We start from the raw sequence: 18,185 nt of genomic DNA, 5'->3' as shown, positions 1-18,185 counted from the left end.
GGGCAAATCGACATGGAAACCCATTTCTGAAGAGAGCACTTATCAAAACAAAGTGGTTTCTAATTACAGGGATATGGCAATGTCAAGTGGCTTTTAACTTTACATCACATTCCATGACCCAGGAAAGAGTTGTAGTAATAACAAACAAAAAACAGAGGAAAGTGTTAAAAATGAGCGCTGATTTGCTTTCCTTAAATCATGTATTGTGTGTAAACGAGACACTGCAGCAAGGGAAGAAATTCTCAAATTTTAGTAAGTCTCAATTGTGTAAAGTTTTATATTAAAACACCTTTTTTTTCAAAAAAGAACCTCATTTATTTCCCATAAGTTTTAACTATCCAGTAAGGTCAGTGGAGGTAAGGGTGCTTAATTTTCCTTTGAAATACCTCCCAGTCAACAAAATGATAAAATATCTTTGCAACTGAAGTGCTTCTAAATAATCCATTGTTTTTTTATTAGTACTAAATTGGGGGGCACTAGCTGTCAACATTCCCTCTAAGCAAAGGCAATAAGACACTTTCCCTCATTAGAAAGGAAGGATGTATATATAAATATTTTAGTAAATTTTTGAATTCTACTTTTGTTCAGATATAAATGATAGAGCAGTGAGTTTTCTGTCTGAATATGAAGTGCAGGTTTTAAACTTAAAAAAACATTTCTGCGGAAAATTAGAATTTAAACAGGGCTTACTTTTGAATGAGAATAAATTAATTGTTCTGGAAAAGCCTTAAATATATAGGAAACCGTGTCTTCTTTTGGCTGTGTAATATATTTTGAGCTTTATATATCATTATAAAATGATAAACTTGAGAGTAGCAAACAGATCACACATTTATATCTATATGACTACCTATATTGTCCATAGAAAATAAAACTCTGAAAGTCTATAAGAAAAATGTGCAAAAATCTGAAATTGACATAACTGAGTTTTAAAAAAGTGTAAAAACTTGCAATCCCATATTCTTGAAAAATTCTCATTAAGTTTAAGGGAATTGTGATTTATGTACATATGGGGTAGAAAACAATAATACTAGACTGACTTGCCAGTTATATGGGTTCTATGAGAATTAGTAGTATAATTAGGTTTAAAGATAGGTAAGATAATTTCAGTGCAGTGAAACATGCAACTTTTCAACTAATATGTTTGCAAACAAGTGGACTTTTAAGTAAAATTGTCGAAGGAATCAAACTTGATAAGAAAACTGAAATTGCCACTTTGTAGTATAACTGAAATAAATAGAAGTAAGGTACATAATAAGCAATAACAGTGCAAACTTCTGAATGTTTATATCCTAAGAGTTTCATTGAAGCTTAATTACAGGTCAATATGCAGGGATTTAAATAAATTCTATATGTGATAATGGTTTTAATTGTCGCTAAATTAAAGGAATTTATTTTTAAGCATTCTGAAGTTTGGTAAGACACAGAGAATTCTCTGGAGATCTTTTTTTGTCTAGTTAGGAGAGTTTTGATAATTTAGTAGGCTAGTAGTTAAGGTGTATAAAGTGGGAGACTGAGTTCAAGTCCTGCCTTAGCCATGAAAACCAGATAGAGGACTTTGGGCTGGTCCTTTTCTCAGCCCAAACTACAGGGTTGTTGTGGGAAAATAGGAGGAGGAAGGTGTGTTTTATATGTTTTCTGTCTTGAGATGTGTAAAAATAAAGGTGGGAGATAGATAGATAAATAAATAAATAAATCTGATCAGCTATCCTAAACATGTTCAACAGAATAAATCTTACAGAAGATTTTTTAAAAATGTGCAAAGACTAATTCCTATAGTATAGCTAATAGCTTTTGCTACAATTACTTTTTACTAAATATAAACATAATATAAATAGTTAAAGGCTAATAATGAAAACACTGTATAAAATAACCTTTTAAATATAATTAGTCTTGCACATTTTATTTTTTGTTTGCATTTTGAACATAATGGCTATTAGAATTGGGCAGTGTTTTAAGTTCAGTTCCAAAAAACTGCTTTGAAGTGCACATGAATGTGATTTGCAATACCTGTTTGAAACACTTTCAAACAGGTGTATTGTTTATCCAGGATGTCATGGCTGCTCTGCATTGTGATCTAGAGAATATCTGCCATGTTAAAAAAAAGTTGGAAATTGTTGTTATGCTTATAACCCACATATGCCAAACAACTTTTCAGAATTGAATCCAAAGTTTTGCACAGGACCATACCATAATAAAAAACTTAAAGGAGATCCACATGACATCGTAGCCGAAAATTGAGCTCAGGAGCCTGTTTTTGCTGGCTGAGTGCTCAGGCCACCACAGGTCCTCCCAACACAAGTGACGTCGAGCTGGCCATGACCACCTTGGCCATATCCGCCCCAGCCCCCCAAAATTAAATACAACCCTTGGCACTCAATGAAATTGAGTTTGACACCCCTGGTTTAAGTCTTATATTCGCAAGTAATAATTCCATCAATTCATTATAGAAACAATTTATTCTAAACTGGTTTAGTTTGTTTAATATTAGAATATTTCTGAAGGTTTAATGTCCATAATTCTAGTTAGGAGCTGTTATGTGAGAGCTTTAATGGCTTATTGGGGATAAAATAATTAATCCCTTTTCTGTTCTTTAGAACAGACTGTGGAACCCATAACATTTTGGATCTTTAACTTGCATCTATATTGTTGTTGAGCAGCAGTGGTGGGTTTACAATTTTTTTCCTACCGGTTCGTTCACGCGCAACAGTTCTGCGCATGCGCAGAAGCGTCCAGGTGGGTGGGCAGAGCCTCCCACCACTGTTACTAGTGGTTCATCAGATCTGAGCTGAACCGGGAGCAATCACCTCTAATGAGCAGGAATGATTAGAAATACAGTTAAGAAATTGTAGTGTGCCAAAGCGTTTCCACCTTCGCCAATATTTCTGTCTGTAGATGATTCACTTCCTTTCCACTTTGGAATGTCGTAACATTCACTTAACCTATACATGTAAATGGATAAAGATAATATATATTTCCACACGACTAGAAAACATGCACATTTTTTTGAGCAATAGGAAGACTTATATCATAATAATGATGTTATCCATTCAGTCAAGTACAATTCTTGGTGATTCTGTGAATCAGGTCTCTCCACATCTTCCAATCTTGCAGTACTTCTTTGACTTTTTCTATGTCCTGGATGGTGTCAGCTTTGATAGTGTCCAGCCACCATGTTCTTTGACAGCCTTTACCACCTTTCAAACATTGCTTTTTCCAGTGAATTCCCCTGCATGACATGGCCAAAGTAAGTGAGACACAGTTTTGTGATTTTGCTTTCTAGTGATATGTTTGGTGTTATGCATTCTGGTACTTGCTTATATCAACAATATATCAATATAATTGCTTATATCATCGATTAATACAGACTTACACCAATGATCCCATAAATGTATTCGCTTAATTACCACCCTAATCCACAATAAAAGCAACTGCGCATGCCCAAGATGGTGTCCTGTCGCGTTTGAGGAGAGCTTCGGGGAGATGATTGTCGTCCTCGGGGCTTGCAGGGGGTACTCTATTCCATCGCTGGTTCCAGGTCTAGCTATGAGAACTTCCTGGGACCTTGGGGATACCCTTGAGCTGCGATGTCCTGCCTTGTAGCTGGAACGTCATGAGTGAAATGGGGCGGTTGGCGGTGAAAGGAGAATGGAGAGCGTCGGCGGCTGCTGGTGTGGGTGTGGTTAGCGGCGGCAGCAGGACGCCCAGCCTGGGGTCTCTGCAGCTGGCGTGGGTGTGGTCGTCATCGTCGGTGGAACGCCCGGCCTGGGGTCTCTGCAGCCGGTGTGGGTGTGGTCGGTGGCAACGACGTGGGTGTGGTCAGTGGCAGTGGTGGCGGGACGCCCAGACTGGGGTCTTTGCAGCTGCCGTTCCCCACACCATGGTGTTATCCCAGTTGCTCACCCCCCCTTCACCCATCTCCACCTTGCTTATGGACAGGACAAATTGGATCAGCGGGGAGTGGCTGAGGCAGCTGGCATGGATATTGACGCCAGTGGAAGATGGCTTTGGAAGTTGGCGTGGGCGCGGCTGGAGTGGGGGGGGTCCTTGGTTGTGGCCCCCTCCGGTATCACCGCTGCTGTCTAGGCCACCATACTGTGCCATTTGGCCATTTGGCCCCTCCTCTTGTGACACTATGGACTGGGTTAACGGAGTGTGGCCCTAGCAACGGATATGAGTGCGGCTGGCGTGGACGGAGTTTAGCTGTTGGAGTCGTTGAAGTTGGAACAGCCGCCGCTGCTGCCGCTGTCCTCGCCGCCGCCAGCATTGGCCGCTTCACCACCTCGCAATTTATCATTTGCTGCGATTTTGACATCTGGTTGTTACTCTTACATATTGTCCTTAACACTGACCATAGTTATGATGGACATAAGCTCCCCGCTGCCCCCTTGAACACTGTCGACTGCCCCCCCCCCCGTGGACATGTCATCTCCTCGTTCCATCTCCTCGTGATGTCATCCCATTTGGTTGACACTCTCCTCTATGTTATATTGCAACAGAACTTTACTCCCTTCGGGAACTCCCCCTTTCCCGAAACAAAATGCTTCCTTAATGACGGTCCTTCTGACGGGCCCTAAAAAGTTGGCTTTTCCAGCAAGCCAGCCTAGCCTGAACAAAATAAAATAAACGCTTGATTTAATTGTTAATTTTAATCCAATTTTTAAAATGTTACTGTTCACACTAATTGGATTTGTTGGATTCTCTATCTAATTTCTTTTTAACTTTTGCAATATGTGTTTTTTTTAATGTTGTACGCCGTCCTGAGTCCTTTGGGAGAAGGGTGGCATATAAATCCAATAAACATAAACAGATCCATAGTGCTACTGTTTTATATACTGTGTTTTTCAGAGTATAAGATGCATCTTTCCCCCTCAAAATCTGGGTGCGTCTTATACACTGAATACAGCATTTTCTGCCTCCCAAAACCTCGCCCCTTCACCAAAATGGTGGTGCAGAGCCAATAGAAGGGTTTCAGAGAGTCCTGGGGGCTGGAGAAGGCAGAAATGAGTGAAAAACGGGCCATTTTTTGCTCAATCCCCCCTTCCCCAACCCCCAGGAGTACTCTATAAGCCTCCTAAAAGATATGCATGCAATTTTTTTGATGAAAAATGGGTCCTTTTTTGCTTGTTTTTGGGGGGGGCACCCCCCAGGTGCACCCTGCAAGCCCCCTAAAGGCTATATGCCTTTGGGGGGGAAACAGGCCCGTTTTTGCATGTTTGGGAGTGCAAAAACTTTTTTTTAAAAATTGCCTCTTCAAAACCTTGGTACGTCTTATACTCTGAAAAATACAGTAATATTTGCTGTGTTTTCAAGTTTATCCACAATTTTGTCAATAAGGTTATCCATATTATAAACCACACAACTGTCTAGATTCATAGTAGGAATCTTAATTTAACCATCTAAACTGACTTTGCATGTTCTTGTCTATAAGAGGATGATTATTTAATATTTCATTGTGCTATGTAAATACAGAAATTGAAACAGCTTCTGTTTTGCAAGTATGAATGAGGCTTTGGTCTACTCATTTCCACAGAGCTTTCTTCCATTAGTTGAGTTTATAGGTTTTGATAACTATAATGAAATGAAAACTTTTTGGACAGCATTCCAAAGAACTCTGGAAGTATTTGACTCATTATTCAGTTAACTCATGGTTAACTGAATCATGATTCAACTTAGTTTTGGTTTCTAAATGATGTACTAACTAAATCATATGGAGAGATTTATACAAGAGGATCTCAACTTTTTGAGGCCAGTGTACATATTTATAACTCATAAAATGTTTATTATAATTGATGTGGCCAGTCGCAACTTACTCATATTAGAAAGCAAACAAATATTGTCATTTTATTTTCTAGGAATGCCTAAAAATATGCTGCGTAGATTCTAGAAACATTGCTGGAACAGAGATTCTTTTTTAGACTGCTGTTTTGCTTTGTTATATTCAATTAAAAAACTAAAAATAATAAGTTTGCTGGAATCAAGGACGTGTAAATGGTTATTGCTCAGTATCACATTGGGAATCCAGATGCAGCATGTAAACATTTTTGCAAATGTGTGCTTCACTATGCTGTATTTACACAGTTGATTTGAGTATTGTGATATAAAAATCCTTTTATAGAGAGAAGGTTAAATAATAGCTTGCTGGAATATTATTAATGTGCCCTATGTTTTTATATCTAGACATGTGATTCCATTGAATTAAGAAAGATTAGAAACTGAAATAAATCTCCATTGATACAAGAGGGGGGTGGGGGAGGGTACATTGCCATATAATGAAGTAAACATAGAGAGTGATCAGTCCCAGGAGTAAAAATCATAGATTTTATTGGTGGTGGCTGACTGGCAAATGACCCATGGAATCAGGTGTTACTAAATTAGAAAACTGTAGGACTGCTGTGGTTAATTCCAGTTTTTCTGAAACACTGATTAGTAACTCAATCAACCAATCATAGATTTTTATATATCCTGAAAAGATTTTATTATGTTTAGTCATGACCCTTCCCCCTTTCACTGTGTCCATTCATATTTCTGATTACTAAGGCTATGTAGCACTTTTGATTAGAAGGTAGATGAGTGAATGAATATCTGCAATTCTGAAGCTTGTTTCTTTTCCTAGGATCATGTGGCAGATGTGGAAGACAGCTGCGTGATCCTAAGAAAGCTTCTGCTTTGTGGACTGCTATATTTGGGTCCTGCATCAAATCATCATTATGCCTTTAAATCCTTTATGCCTTCTAATGTTTTGGCTTTTGGTGGGCTAGATTCTGCTTCTTATTATGAACCATCATCTATCTTCCATTTGTATTTCTTACTACTTTGTAGTGATGCTTGATTTGGTTTTTTTTTCATATGTTGTATAAAAATTTGTAATGTAAGACTGGCAATTTAATCATTCCCCCCTTCCCCCGAGGCCCCAACTTCAGTGGTCCTCCGGAGGACCTGAAGCCATGGCTTTGCTTCTCTGGCCTAGGAATCTCCTCATGTGACTATAGATTCTGTAAGGTGGTTACGTGGTTTAGAGAAACTGACTGTGCTTTCCTTCAAATTATGGATGGTTTCATTGCTTTTAATGTATTTCCTGGTGTTTTTAAAATTATTATTTACTGGACAGGTAGTCCTCGACTTATAACAGTCCACTTAGCGATTGTTCGAAGTTACAACAGCACTGAAAAAAGTCACGGCCATTTTTCACACTTATAATAGTTGCAACATCACATGATTTACATTTGGTTTTGACAACTGACTCACATTTATGACAGTTGCAGTGTCATACACAATCCCCTTTTGTGACCTTCTGATAAGCAAAAGTCAATGGGAAATCCAGATTCGCCTAACAACAGTGTTACTAATTTAAGAACTGCAATGATCCACTTAACAAATCTATCAAGAACCATGTAAAATGGAACAAGGCTCACTTAACAAATTTCTTACTTAGCAACATAAACCTTGGGCTCAAGTTGAGGTAAGATGAGGACTACCTATACTGATCATATTTATCTTTGTACACTGTACAGAACCATGTATGTGAGATGGCCAGTTACATAAAATACCAAATGTTCCATGAACCTGCTGTTTATTTGATTCTGGATTCCCAACATTTAATGTAAAATTCTTACTCGAAAGAAAAAAAGACTTTAAAGTATTTTTTACATAGAATCATGAATTGATTTTAAAACCTTAAAGTGCAGAATTAAATCTGACTCTAAAACCAGATTATATTTCAAGCATAGTTTATAGGTGTAATATACAACCATACATTTACTGACCATTTGAAATTACAGTGGCATTGAAAAAAGTGATTTATGATCATTTTTCACACCAGATTAACTTAACTGCAGTGATTCGCTTAATATGGGTCAAAATTCACTTAACAGAAATTTTGGGCTCAATTGTCATTGTAAGTTAAAGACTACCTGTATAAAAACATAATGTTTTCCCCTTATCTTATATTACAAACAATAGCCTTGGACTTTGACAGTCTATTCACGAATGCTATTTTTATTTATTCATTTATGTCTTGTTACTCTATAAGCAGAAAGCGGCACTTATAGGAGTCTTCCCTATTTTATTTTTGTAACAATAACCTAAAATTGAAGGTTGGATTAATAATAGGTTGGATTAAATGAGACACTTTGGTTGAAAGTCACTGATAGAGTTTGTCATTTGAACAGTATAGCACAAGCTTCAAAATGCATCACTGGCTAACTTCGAGCAGGGGTGTCAAACTCAAGGCCCGGGGATCTGTCCATGCCCACCCTGGCCACGCCAACCCCATCCTCCAAAGTCAAATACAACACTGATGCAGCCCTCAATGAAATCGAGTTTGACACCCCTGACTTAGAGAGTCAGTCTCTGAAAACCTGGAATAGAGTCAGTAACTCTGTTTATTGTTGTTGCATAACAGGGGTGTCAAACTCAAGGCACGTGGGCTGGATCCAGCCCATGAAATGCTTAGATCTGGCTCATGGGGCTACCCTGGAAACAGCGAAGGGCCAGCCTGTGGTGCCTTGGTCCAGCTCAGACCGAGTAGGTGCTGATCTACCGCCTGGTGGCATCCGTTTTTGTTGGCAGAGTGCTGCAGGAGGCCATCTCAACTGAAAACTTTCTTTATTTGAAAGAAATATCCAAGGGCAGCCAGCAATGTCTGTGGAATTCATAGGGCAGATGGATACCATGAGAATACTAAGAATTTCATGCAACAACTTAGTTTTCTCAGTCAGAAATTTAAGGGATGAAGGAATCTTATAACAATATGGAACATAAGCTTTTATAAAATAGATTATTAATGTGGATATGCTTATGATGAAACAAGTGTATGTGTATGTATGTGCATACACACACACACACACACACACAAAGTATATACCACAAATTCTCTTCATATTTCTGATACTCATTTATAAAAAGCTGAAAAGCAGAAAAGATTTTGCAGAACTTTTCATAAATTAACCATTTTCTAAAATCCGTCTTTATTTTGCACAGATTACTAATTTTTGCTGCATCTTTACAGATGTGACCAACCATTCTGAATTCTCAAAGGAATTACTATGTAATGAAAGAGTATTAAGTCATTTTATTTTCCCAGAGTGCCTCTAACTAAATTAATGGAACTGGCATGACAACACGGTAGAAATCCATTAATTTTTAAACCAAGTTACCTCCTGGCCAGTCTGAGGTTTGTGCAATCAACAATCAAGTCTATTATCGAAGAGATTAAATTTCTGGCTGCTCAATGATTGTAGACAATACTGTATTTTAAATTTTAAGTAATTTTCCTTTAGCAGGCTTGATTTGGCCATTTGTTGTAGAAGTTGTAAGTATAAACTGGAACTGTGGGACTATTCACTTTATAATACAATATGCTTGGCTTTGTCTCATAAAAATTACAAATGGTAAAGAAATTACCAAATACAGCATTGTAACAGTTGGGAAACAAATTTTGCAATATTTTGTAGAGTGAACTAAGTGTAGAGTGAGTTAAGTCAAATATATCTCTTAGTTGTCATTAAATTGCCAATTCAGTATTTGATTATTATCTGTCCCTTGCTTAATAGGAATCAACATAATTAGTAACAAACTGACCAGAGATGTCAAAAGTAATCAAATGAAATCTGCATGTATATAGCCAAAATATGTAAAATTGAAAAAGAAAAATTCATCAACATATTACCTTAGTTCATGCCATGATGCAGCTGTAGTAAAGGCTCTATCTACTTTGAACCTCAGAAAGAAAAAACTAAGATTCCTACATTAGCTATAATCCTCAATTTTTAATTTTACTGTTATATATTCTTTTGGGGAAGTAGATTCCATTAGTAGGATTATTGAATGATCAAATACCTGGATAAGAAAATATAAAAAAAACAAATGGAATTGAAAATGAGAACACGAGAGATATGGGATTCTGTGATTGCAACTCCTGTCATTTTTAAAATTCTTATAACTCAATAGACTATTAACAAAATACTGAGTAAATGTTAATGGGATTACTGTATTTTTGGGAGTATAAGACGCACTGGAGTATAAGACGCAGCAAGGTTTTGAAGAGGAAAATAAAAAAAAAGTTTTTGCACTCTGCAAATCTCCCAAAAATGGCCTGTTTTTCGCAAAAATGGACTATTTTTTTCCCCAAAAAAGATATGAGTAGCCTTTAGGGAGCTTGCAGAGTGCATCTGGGGGTGGCCCCCCTAAATGAGCAAAAAATGGTCTGTTTTTTGCAAAAACGTGCCCATTTTTCATTAAAAAGGGCCTGGATAGCCTTTAGGAAGCTTATAGAGTGCTCCTGGGGGCTGGGGGGAGTTAAAATTGAGCAAAAAACGAGCCATTTTTTGCTCATTTCTGCCTTCCCCAGCCCCCAGGGGCTCTCTGAAAGCTTCCATAAGGCTATGCATGGCCATTTTGGTGAAGGGGGCAGGGTTTCAGGAGGCACAAAATGCTGTATTCAGTGTATAAGACGCACCCAGATTTTCAGCCTCTTTTTTGAGGGAAAAAGGTACATCTGAAAAATATGGTACATCTGCCGAAAATCAAGAATATTCTTACAAGCCAAAACAATATGGCACCAAATTTGGAGTGGTGGGAGAAACCAAGAAAAAAAAGTTTGAAAATGCGCAGGAGTCACCTGAGAGCTGTGGTGGAAAAAATGTAGATAAAAACTTTTTCAATACATCAGTGCAGCTAAAGCTGTTGGCTAGCAATTTGGAACCTTGCTGACCAATCTATTCTATGCCCCAACCTTCCTCAGATGACCCCAACAGAGTGTATATAGCCTTGTACTTCCTAGTTCCTGTATGAATCAGACACACAGATAAGCACTATGAGAGAATAGCAGAAGCACATAAATGATTATGATACACTACAATGGACACATTGGAGCGATTAGATCCACCCTTTCCTCCAAGAGATGGAATGCATGCACTTACCTCAGAGGCATACATGCACATGCATACATAACAAATAAACCAAAATAATATGATTAATCCTTGGAGAGAAAGTGTGTGTGTGCACACAAGCACAGAGGATGTTATTTTTAAAAAGGAAAATGATGAGTATTTCTTTGGTGATTTCTAGTAAAAGCACTAGAAAAGAATTCAGGCTTTTCTCTTGAATTAAAGAAAGCAGCAAATGGATGCCACGGTGCAGAGGTTTGTGCCCCTTTTGTATTAGTTACATGGTTTTTAATTTCTATCCTTTTTATTTCTTCATGCTGTTTTATCTTCAGGAAGCAAAACATACAGACCTAGCAATTTTTGAGAAGTCTGTTACCTTTCAGTATTTTTAAGAAAAAGTTTTAGATTCTTATGTGAGGACAAAAGGTGATAATAAATCTGGTTCCATTATAATTTATATAGTTTTTCTCATTCCGCAACTACTCTTTCAGTAAAAATGTATCCAGAATCCTGCCACAGATTATTCACATCACGTGCTCCTTAATACACAGTGGATCAGTATAAAGGGAAAAGTCCAACAGTCACTTAACTTTTAGTAATTAACAAGGTTAATTTGTATGCATGCTTGCTTCCTTGGTTTTATTTATTACATTTAAAGAAAAGCATGCTGAAAAGTTACCACTTCAGTTTAGTATAGCCATATAATGCTGCCAAGTAAAATGCTGCTATTTAGTGAAATCTATCTTGATCTGCATCATTATTGAACACACCCAACCTTTCCTAAATATTTTTGAAACTTACTTGGCTTCCTTCCTGACTGCTTTGTGGAACTTCGTTTCTGTTAATGTGTAGCAAAACCTATGTTTTCAAACATAACAAGGATACTTCACTGCTGCTGAATCACAATCAGATTCTTTTCATTGAATCTTGTGAGGAAACCTTATTGAAATAAAAGACCATAAGCCAATGATGGTTTCCTATATTATATCTAGTGCTGTGCAAATGTTTGACTGTCTAAGAAAAGTATAATTCTTCTAGATGCATGTTTTATTGACAGCCCAGGTATCATACCCCCAAATGGTACACCTTCCTTTTTTGGCCTTTGGTTTGCAAAGTTCATGCAAAGGCTTTCTTAATTAATTTTATTCTCCCCAACAAGAGGATTGAAAATACTTGGGCATTATTTATTTATTGATTGATTAAATTTATATGCTAACCATTTTGCTGTCCAAAAAGATATTGGGAGTTTAGAATATGTTTAACAAGTCTGTTAAATGTCTGCAGGAGAAGGAATATCAATGAGAGATCATTCTAGAAGAGGTGACATCAGTTTTATATTTTATGTAAAATCATTGTCAGAATATTTGGCCTAGTTATCTGCATGACAATTGAACAAATAAAATCTAGTTATCTCAGTGATAGTGAAAGGAATTCACCCAAGTTCAGAATCATAGCTATTATATATATTTTGAAAAATAGTAATTGTGGGATGTGCTGTGGCCACAGTATTTTCCTATTTACCTTGTCAATCCTCTGCTAATTTTGGGTGGAGACAGTTAAGACAAGTCTTGAGTTGTTTCTCCATTTGTAGACCTACAAGTTTGACTCCTGTCGCTACTACATGCATTTTCATCATACTCATATACTCCTACTGTGGTGTACATATTTATACTTGCTGTGGGGAAAAACTGTATGCAGTATCCTAAAAATTAAAGAGAGCATTGTTTCAGAATCTAAAAATAAATAGTTATGGCACTCTCCCACACTTTTTTGGAATGGTACAGTCCTATGCAAAATAGGCTTTCACTTTCCTATTGAGAAACGTATCTCTGTTTTGCCTTGTTCTAATTTCAGCTTGCTTACCATCATCCAGCCCAATATTGTGCAGGCCCTCGCTAAATATGTTAACTTTTCTTTGGGGATAGATGTCCAAAAGAAGCAATATTAACTGGGTTTAAAAATATATTGAGGACAATCATATCTCCTTTGTTAGATATGCTGCAGGGACTTTACTTAATGCCGGAAAGAGTCCAGCTAGGGAATACTATTACTCCATCCTACGCATCATTGGTGGGTTCCGGATCCCGGTGCAACCGTATGGTGCAATGGGGCCGGGCGTCCACCACATGCATGCGCACAGCACGTGGGCAGTGTGCCCATGGGTACTTACTGCTCGCAATGCTCCAGCTGCTTGACAGAGCATTGCGCAGGCGCTGTACGCTCCGTGCGCGTGCGCTTAAGCCCCGATCGGCTCAAATACAGGTAAGGAAGACGGGCGGGCGGGTGGGCCCTCTGGAGCACCATACCGAAACGGTACCTGGTGCTCCCAGCAGGCACTGGTATGCCTGTACCGGGGCGTACCGGTTATATCCCACCACTGCTACGCATCCACACTATATAGAAGCTACAGGACTATTTGGCTTTGGAAAATTTTGAGTTCAAAAGCAATTTATTGATTCCTCTGGAATAGAAGAACTTTATAATAATAGCCATCTAATATTGAGTGATAAAGATTGTATTAAGTTATAATTCTCGAATAAACACTTCTGAGAAGAACTGCTGAAGTATTAGTGGGTCATTGCTTGGTTAATTGGGCATTAATTAGCTACCCGTGGTTCTGCTTTGATTAAAGATCACCATTTTGATTTTAGTGTAGCAGGGTCATGTACATCTAGAGGTTGAGATATTGATTCAGGAGACCCTGATTCTCACCCCAGAATAGATGTCTTGACATCTTGGAAAGGAAAAATAAGCCAAAATCTCAGAGAGGGAGAGAGCACATGAGAGACACAAACCCCAGACATATGGATTCAGACATTTGACACTTATAAGATCATTGTGGAAAGAACCTATTTTCTGTGATTGCTAAGAGTCGACATTGATTTGGTACCACATAATCAGTCAATAAATTAGTTATTAGCCTGACAGTCTCCTTGTTGTTAGGAGAATGTTTGGCTGTAGGAAGTTTAGAGAAATTTGTGACAAATAGCTTGTCTTTCTCCTAAATTAAAAAAATAAATAAAAACAAAAAATAAAAAGCCCTTCTGGATTGTAGTCAGTACAGGTAGTCTTGGGGTTATGTCATGTGACCATATTACTTAGTGATGACAATCCAGGTTGTCTAACTCAAGCTACTTGGATTATTAATTGAGAAATGGAGGGAATCTTAGTAAGGAGCACAGGAGTGCTGCAAGGGAGTGGGAGAGGCCCAGTGTATGCCATTTGTGAGTTGGGATGCTGCAGTATAGTATGAACTTAGGGAAGCCATTGAAAGTGTGGGTGGGTGGGTGAAAGGTGTATGTGTGTGTAGGAAGTCTACAGAAAGGGGGTGGCGTTTGTGCAAGCTAAGAAGCTGGGGAAAAAGATGGTGGGGTATATGTGCATACTCAGGGAGAACAGGGAGGCTGGGGAAAGGGGACGAGGTATGTGAGCATAGGAAAGCTTAGGGAAAGAGCATGCTGGTGTGTATGCTGTGAGCAAACACATGCTGGAGATGAAGGGCACTGGTGGATGTGTGTCTATATACAAATGCAGGGAGACCCAGGGAAGGATAGCGTTTCTGGGGGTGTGCAGGTTTGTAAATGTAGAAGGCCCAGAAAATGAGGGCACTGTTGAGTGAGAGAAGGAGGGACAAAGAGCAGAGAAAGCTGGTTGGGAGACTTAACCCATTATACCCCCAGCTTGGAGGAAATTAGCAGAGAATGTCAGAAATGGGTGAGCTGGTCAGTCAAATTTTGTTTACATAACCATGCAACAGCCAGGACTTCAAAGACTGGTCCTAAATCTCTTCATTCAGTGCCATTGTAACTTTGAATAATCACTGAATTAATGGTTGTAACTCGAGGACTGTTTTGAAATGGTATGTTCTACATTTTGTATATATAAGCTAATCAAAATAATAGAGTGGATAACTCAAAAATTGATGGCTAATAGGTGAGCAGACAAGTTATATTTTGTTGAACACAAAGAAAAGAAATCTGTTTTTCGTTCTGTTTGCTTCTTTTTACTTATATGAGCTGGCGGCGAAAATGGCATCTGAACTAACAGCCTCTATCTTCTTGCAGGCAAGTGGGAATAATTTTAATTTTTTGGTTTTTGCTATATTCAGTGAGGATAGAAATGCACATATTGATAATATCCTTGTCTTTGATTACTTTAGCAGCTGATTTTTTTGTAACATCCAAAATCCCTTTCTTATTCAAGGGAGAGTTTCTAATAGAGAAGTTTACTTCTCTATTATATTGAATGATGGCTTTGATTGTGAAAACTTATTTTTTGCCAATAACTTTATAATTAGTTGCCAAGTTTAGTACTATAGCAGATGCTTGTCATTACAGTTATAAAAACTATTTTAAGCACTATTTTAATTAAGTTTATATTAAATATAGTCATCTTAATTCTCATTTTAAAACATGGTTAAGCTGTGAATGCAGTATTGATTTTAATGGAGGTACTCTACTTCCAGAGAGTAAGGCTGGGAATTTTGCGTTTTATACACTTTCTATTTTTGAATGTCTTGATTGTTTTGAAAAATAATTGTCATCTTTTCTGTGAGCTAGTTGTTGAGAGTGACATCCTTTGACTTACGATTAAATAGAAGTCTTACAAAATTTGCATTCCAGTACCTTTATATATCAGCTTGGTTTAATTTTACAATTTAGTTTAAAATTGTACTGTCGTCGTTTGTTTAAACGACTTTCTTTAATTTAATGTTTATCTGCATAGAATTGAAGTAGAGACTATCAGAATTAATTTTCTGAGTTCTAAGCCACTACTGTATTTTCTCAAATTTACTTCTAAAGTTTTATAATTGGTTTGACACTTCTGACTACTCAGTGGTATGAACAGAAATTATGCACTATAATTACACCTTTGCTAATGTTTCTATTTCTTCCCTGATTCAGAATGCCTCATAAAGTCTCATAAACTTGCAAATTGGAGACATTACATGTTTAAATAGTGTAATAGATTATCTCAAGAAATACATTCAATTGTTATTTTTCTCTCTCATATTCTCACTTTTAAATTGCTTACAAATTACAGTATTTTATGATCCTGTATTGTTTCTTAAGTTATCTTTATATTAATAAGGCAGTTGACTAATTCTTGGGTAAATTAGAAATATAAACAATGTAAGTTTTATCTACCTATACCTATAAAATGCATTTTTAGATTATTAGTTGCTCATATTTGCTTCCTTCTTGCATTAAGTGGTTTATTTAACCACCTGCTGATTGTTGCAATTTACAATGGAATAACAACTGCTAACATAATTGCAATCAATGATTATAGTTATATTAGTCTATATATTATAGACTAATGTAGTAAATTCAGATGTCACTATATAGGCTCATATTTTACATAGTATTACATTAATGAAGCAGTTACTGTTTTTTTTAGTAAGACTCTATATCAGGTATATATAAAAAATAGATAAAAATATGTTCACTTTATTTTACTGAGTTGAAGAACTGTAAAGTTTTCCATCCAGATTAGTGATACAAAATGTGTGAATTCCTGTCATTCAGCTTGTGCATTGTAATAACAAACTACTGTGAACAATTTGAAAAGATATTTAATATAAACTTTCTGTTTTGTATTTTCATACGTGAGGTAAAGAGACAAATATCATATGCATACATTTACTTTTGCTACATATTAAAAATGTTAGTATCTCTTGGAAAGTACACTTGGAAATATTATATGTATTTTTATTTTGTAATGCTATTTCTGATGTTATTACACACTGCAAAATCATTCTTAAGAGATATTTGTACCCCAGGGGTGGGTTCTGCCCGGCTTTACTGTTGGTTCGCTCACACACACGCTGGATGCACGCTGTACGCACATGCGCAATTCAATTAAAATTAAAAAAACCTAAAAAACAAGATGGCGACGGCAGTGACAAAGGAACTAGTTTGGGGGGGGTGGCAGGCCTGGGTCGCTGCTGGTTCCAGTGACCCAGGCCGCCATAAAACTATCGGTTCAACCGGACCTGGCCAAACTGATAGGAACCCACCACTGTTGTACCCTAAATTTAAATGCTGAATCAACAGTTTGAATAATTTGTGCTATATGGTGTTTTAAAGAACATTTTACAACAAAACAATACATTGGTATACTCCCAATGTTCACTTATACTTTCATTCTTTTGTTTGTTGATATTAGGGCCTCAATATTAATTAGCAATATCACCTACTAAAATAAAATCTAGGTTTATCTAGTCAATTAGAAATGTTATTTAATTAATAAAGTTTGCCATATACCACAAGTTCTTATATGCTTTGAGGAAAAAATACACTTGCCTAGAGCTTTTTATTAATTGATCCCAAGAGTCTGTTGGTTTGAACATTGGAAAGTAATGAATTTTTCATTAGTTATGTCTGTGTAGACAATGCATTTGAAGAAGTTAGGCTGACTTAATTGTGTTGCAAACATTTGAATGAGCCTGATATAGCAGTACAAAGTTAGATAATTATGTTTCTCTTTGCTGCCACTTGGTGATCATTTAAGTTTTGCATCCCAAATATGTAACACAAGCTAGGTAATATTTTAATAGTTGCTTAGGATAACCGTGCCTGTCCAAAGACATTTTGTTATGCTTCATTAAGTTAATTATATTAACACAAATTTTTGCTGATATTTTTTATGTAGTACATTATTTGAAATTTCTCTCAGCATTTGCAAAATATTTTTATATACCTCTACTTGGTATATTATCTTTCAAGTATCATGACACCGTATCACAGAATTATTTGTCAAATTTTGTACTATCTGTGTTTTCACAAAAGCATGCATTGTATTGTTTACTACTGTAATATTTTATTTTCTTTAGGAATTATCAGATGCTTGTATTGCCTACACTTTGAATTGGTTTAGTCTTTATTTTAATAGATTTGTATGGCTGTTCATCTAAACACAACTATGGGAGGCTCACAATAAAAATATGAAAACTATAAGGATAAGGAGAGGAGATCACCCACGTGTATTTTTGATGACTGCTTATTAGAAAGAGGCTGCAGGACAGAAGTTTTCTGCAGATTTGAAGGCCAGGAGATGAAATGATTAGTTATTTTGCTTGCAACAGTAGTAGCAATTTTTTAAAAACACCATTTTTACAAGTTTCTTCTAATCACTTTTGGAAATAATCTTTAATCATCTTAAATCTATAAGAGATCTTTAAAATGACAAGTTTGAAAATTTGCCAAGTGAGTTTAGTTTCAACTTTGAACAAAAGGAAAAGTACAAGCTTAAGAATTTAAACAATTTGAAGTAAGCAGCAACAGCAAATAAGGT

The 18,185-nt window shown here is 36.7% G+C and overlaps 1 protein-coding gene across 3 annotated transcripts in view; it reads left to right on the top strand.

Annotated features, from left to right (window-relative positions):
* The window catches only part of EPB41L4A (erythrocyte membrane protein band 4.1 like 4A), a 90,187-nt gene that overhangs the window by 1,809 nt on the left and 70,193 nt on the right, over window positions 1-18,185 (top strand). The gene's annotated exons all lie outside the window — the stretch shown is intronic.

The sequence above is a fragment of the Natrix helvetica genome (assembly GCF_964273705.1).
Source record: "Natrix helvetica genome assembly, chromosome: 2".
Lineage (NCBI taxonomy): Eukaryota > Metazoa > Chordata > Lepidosauria > Squamata > Natricidae > Natrix > Natrix helvetica.
The sequence above is the reverse complement of the archived record's forward strand: the minus strand, read 5'-3'. Positions and strand labels throughout refer to the sequence as shown.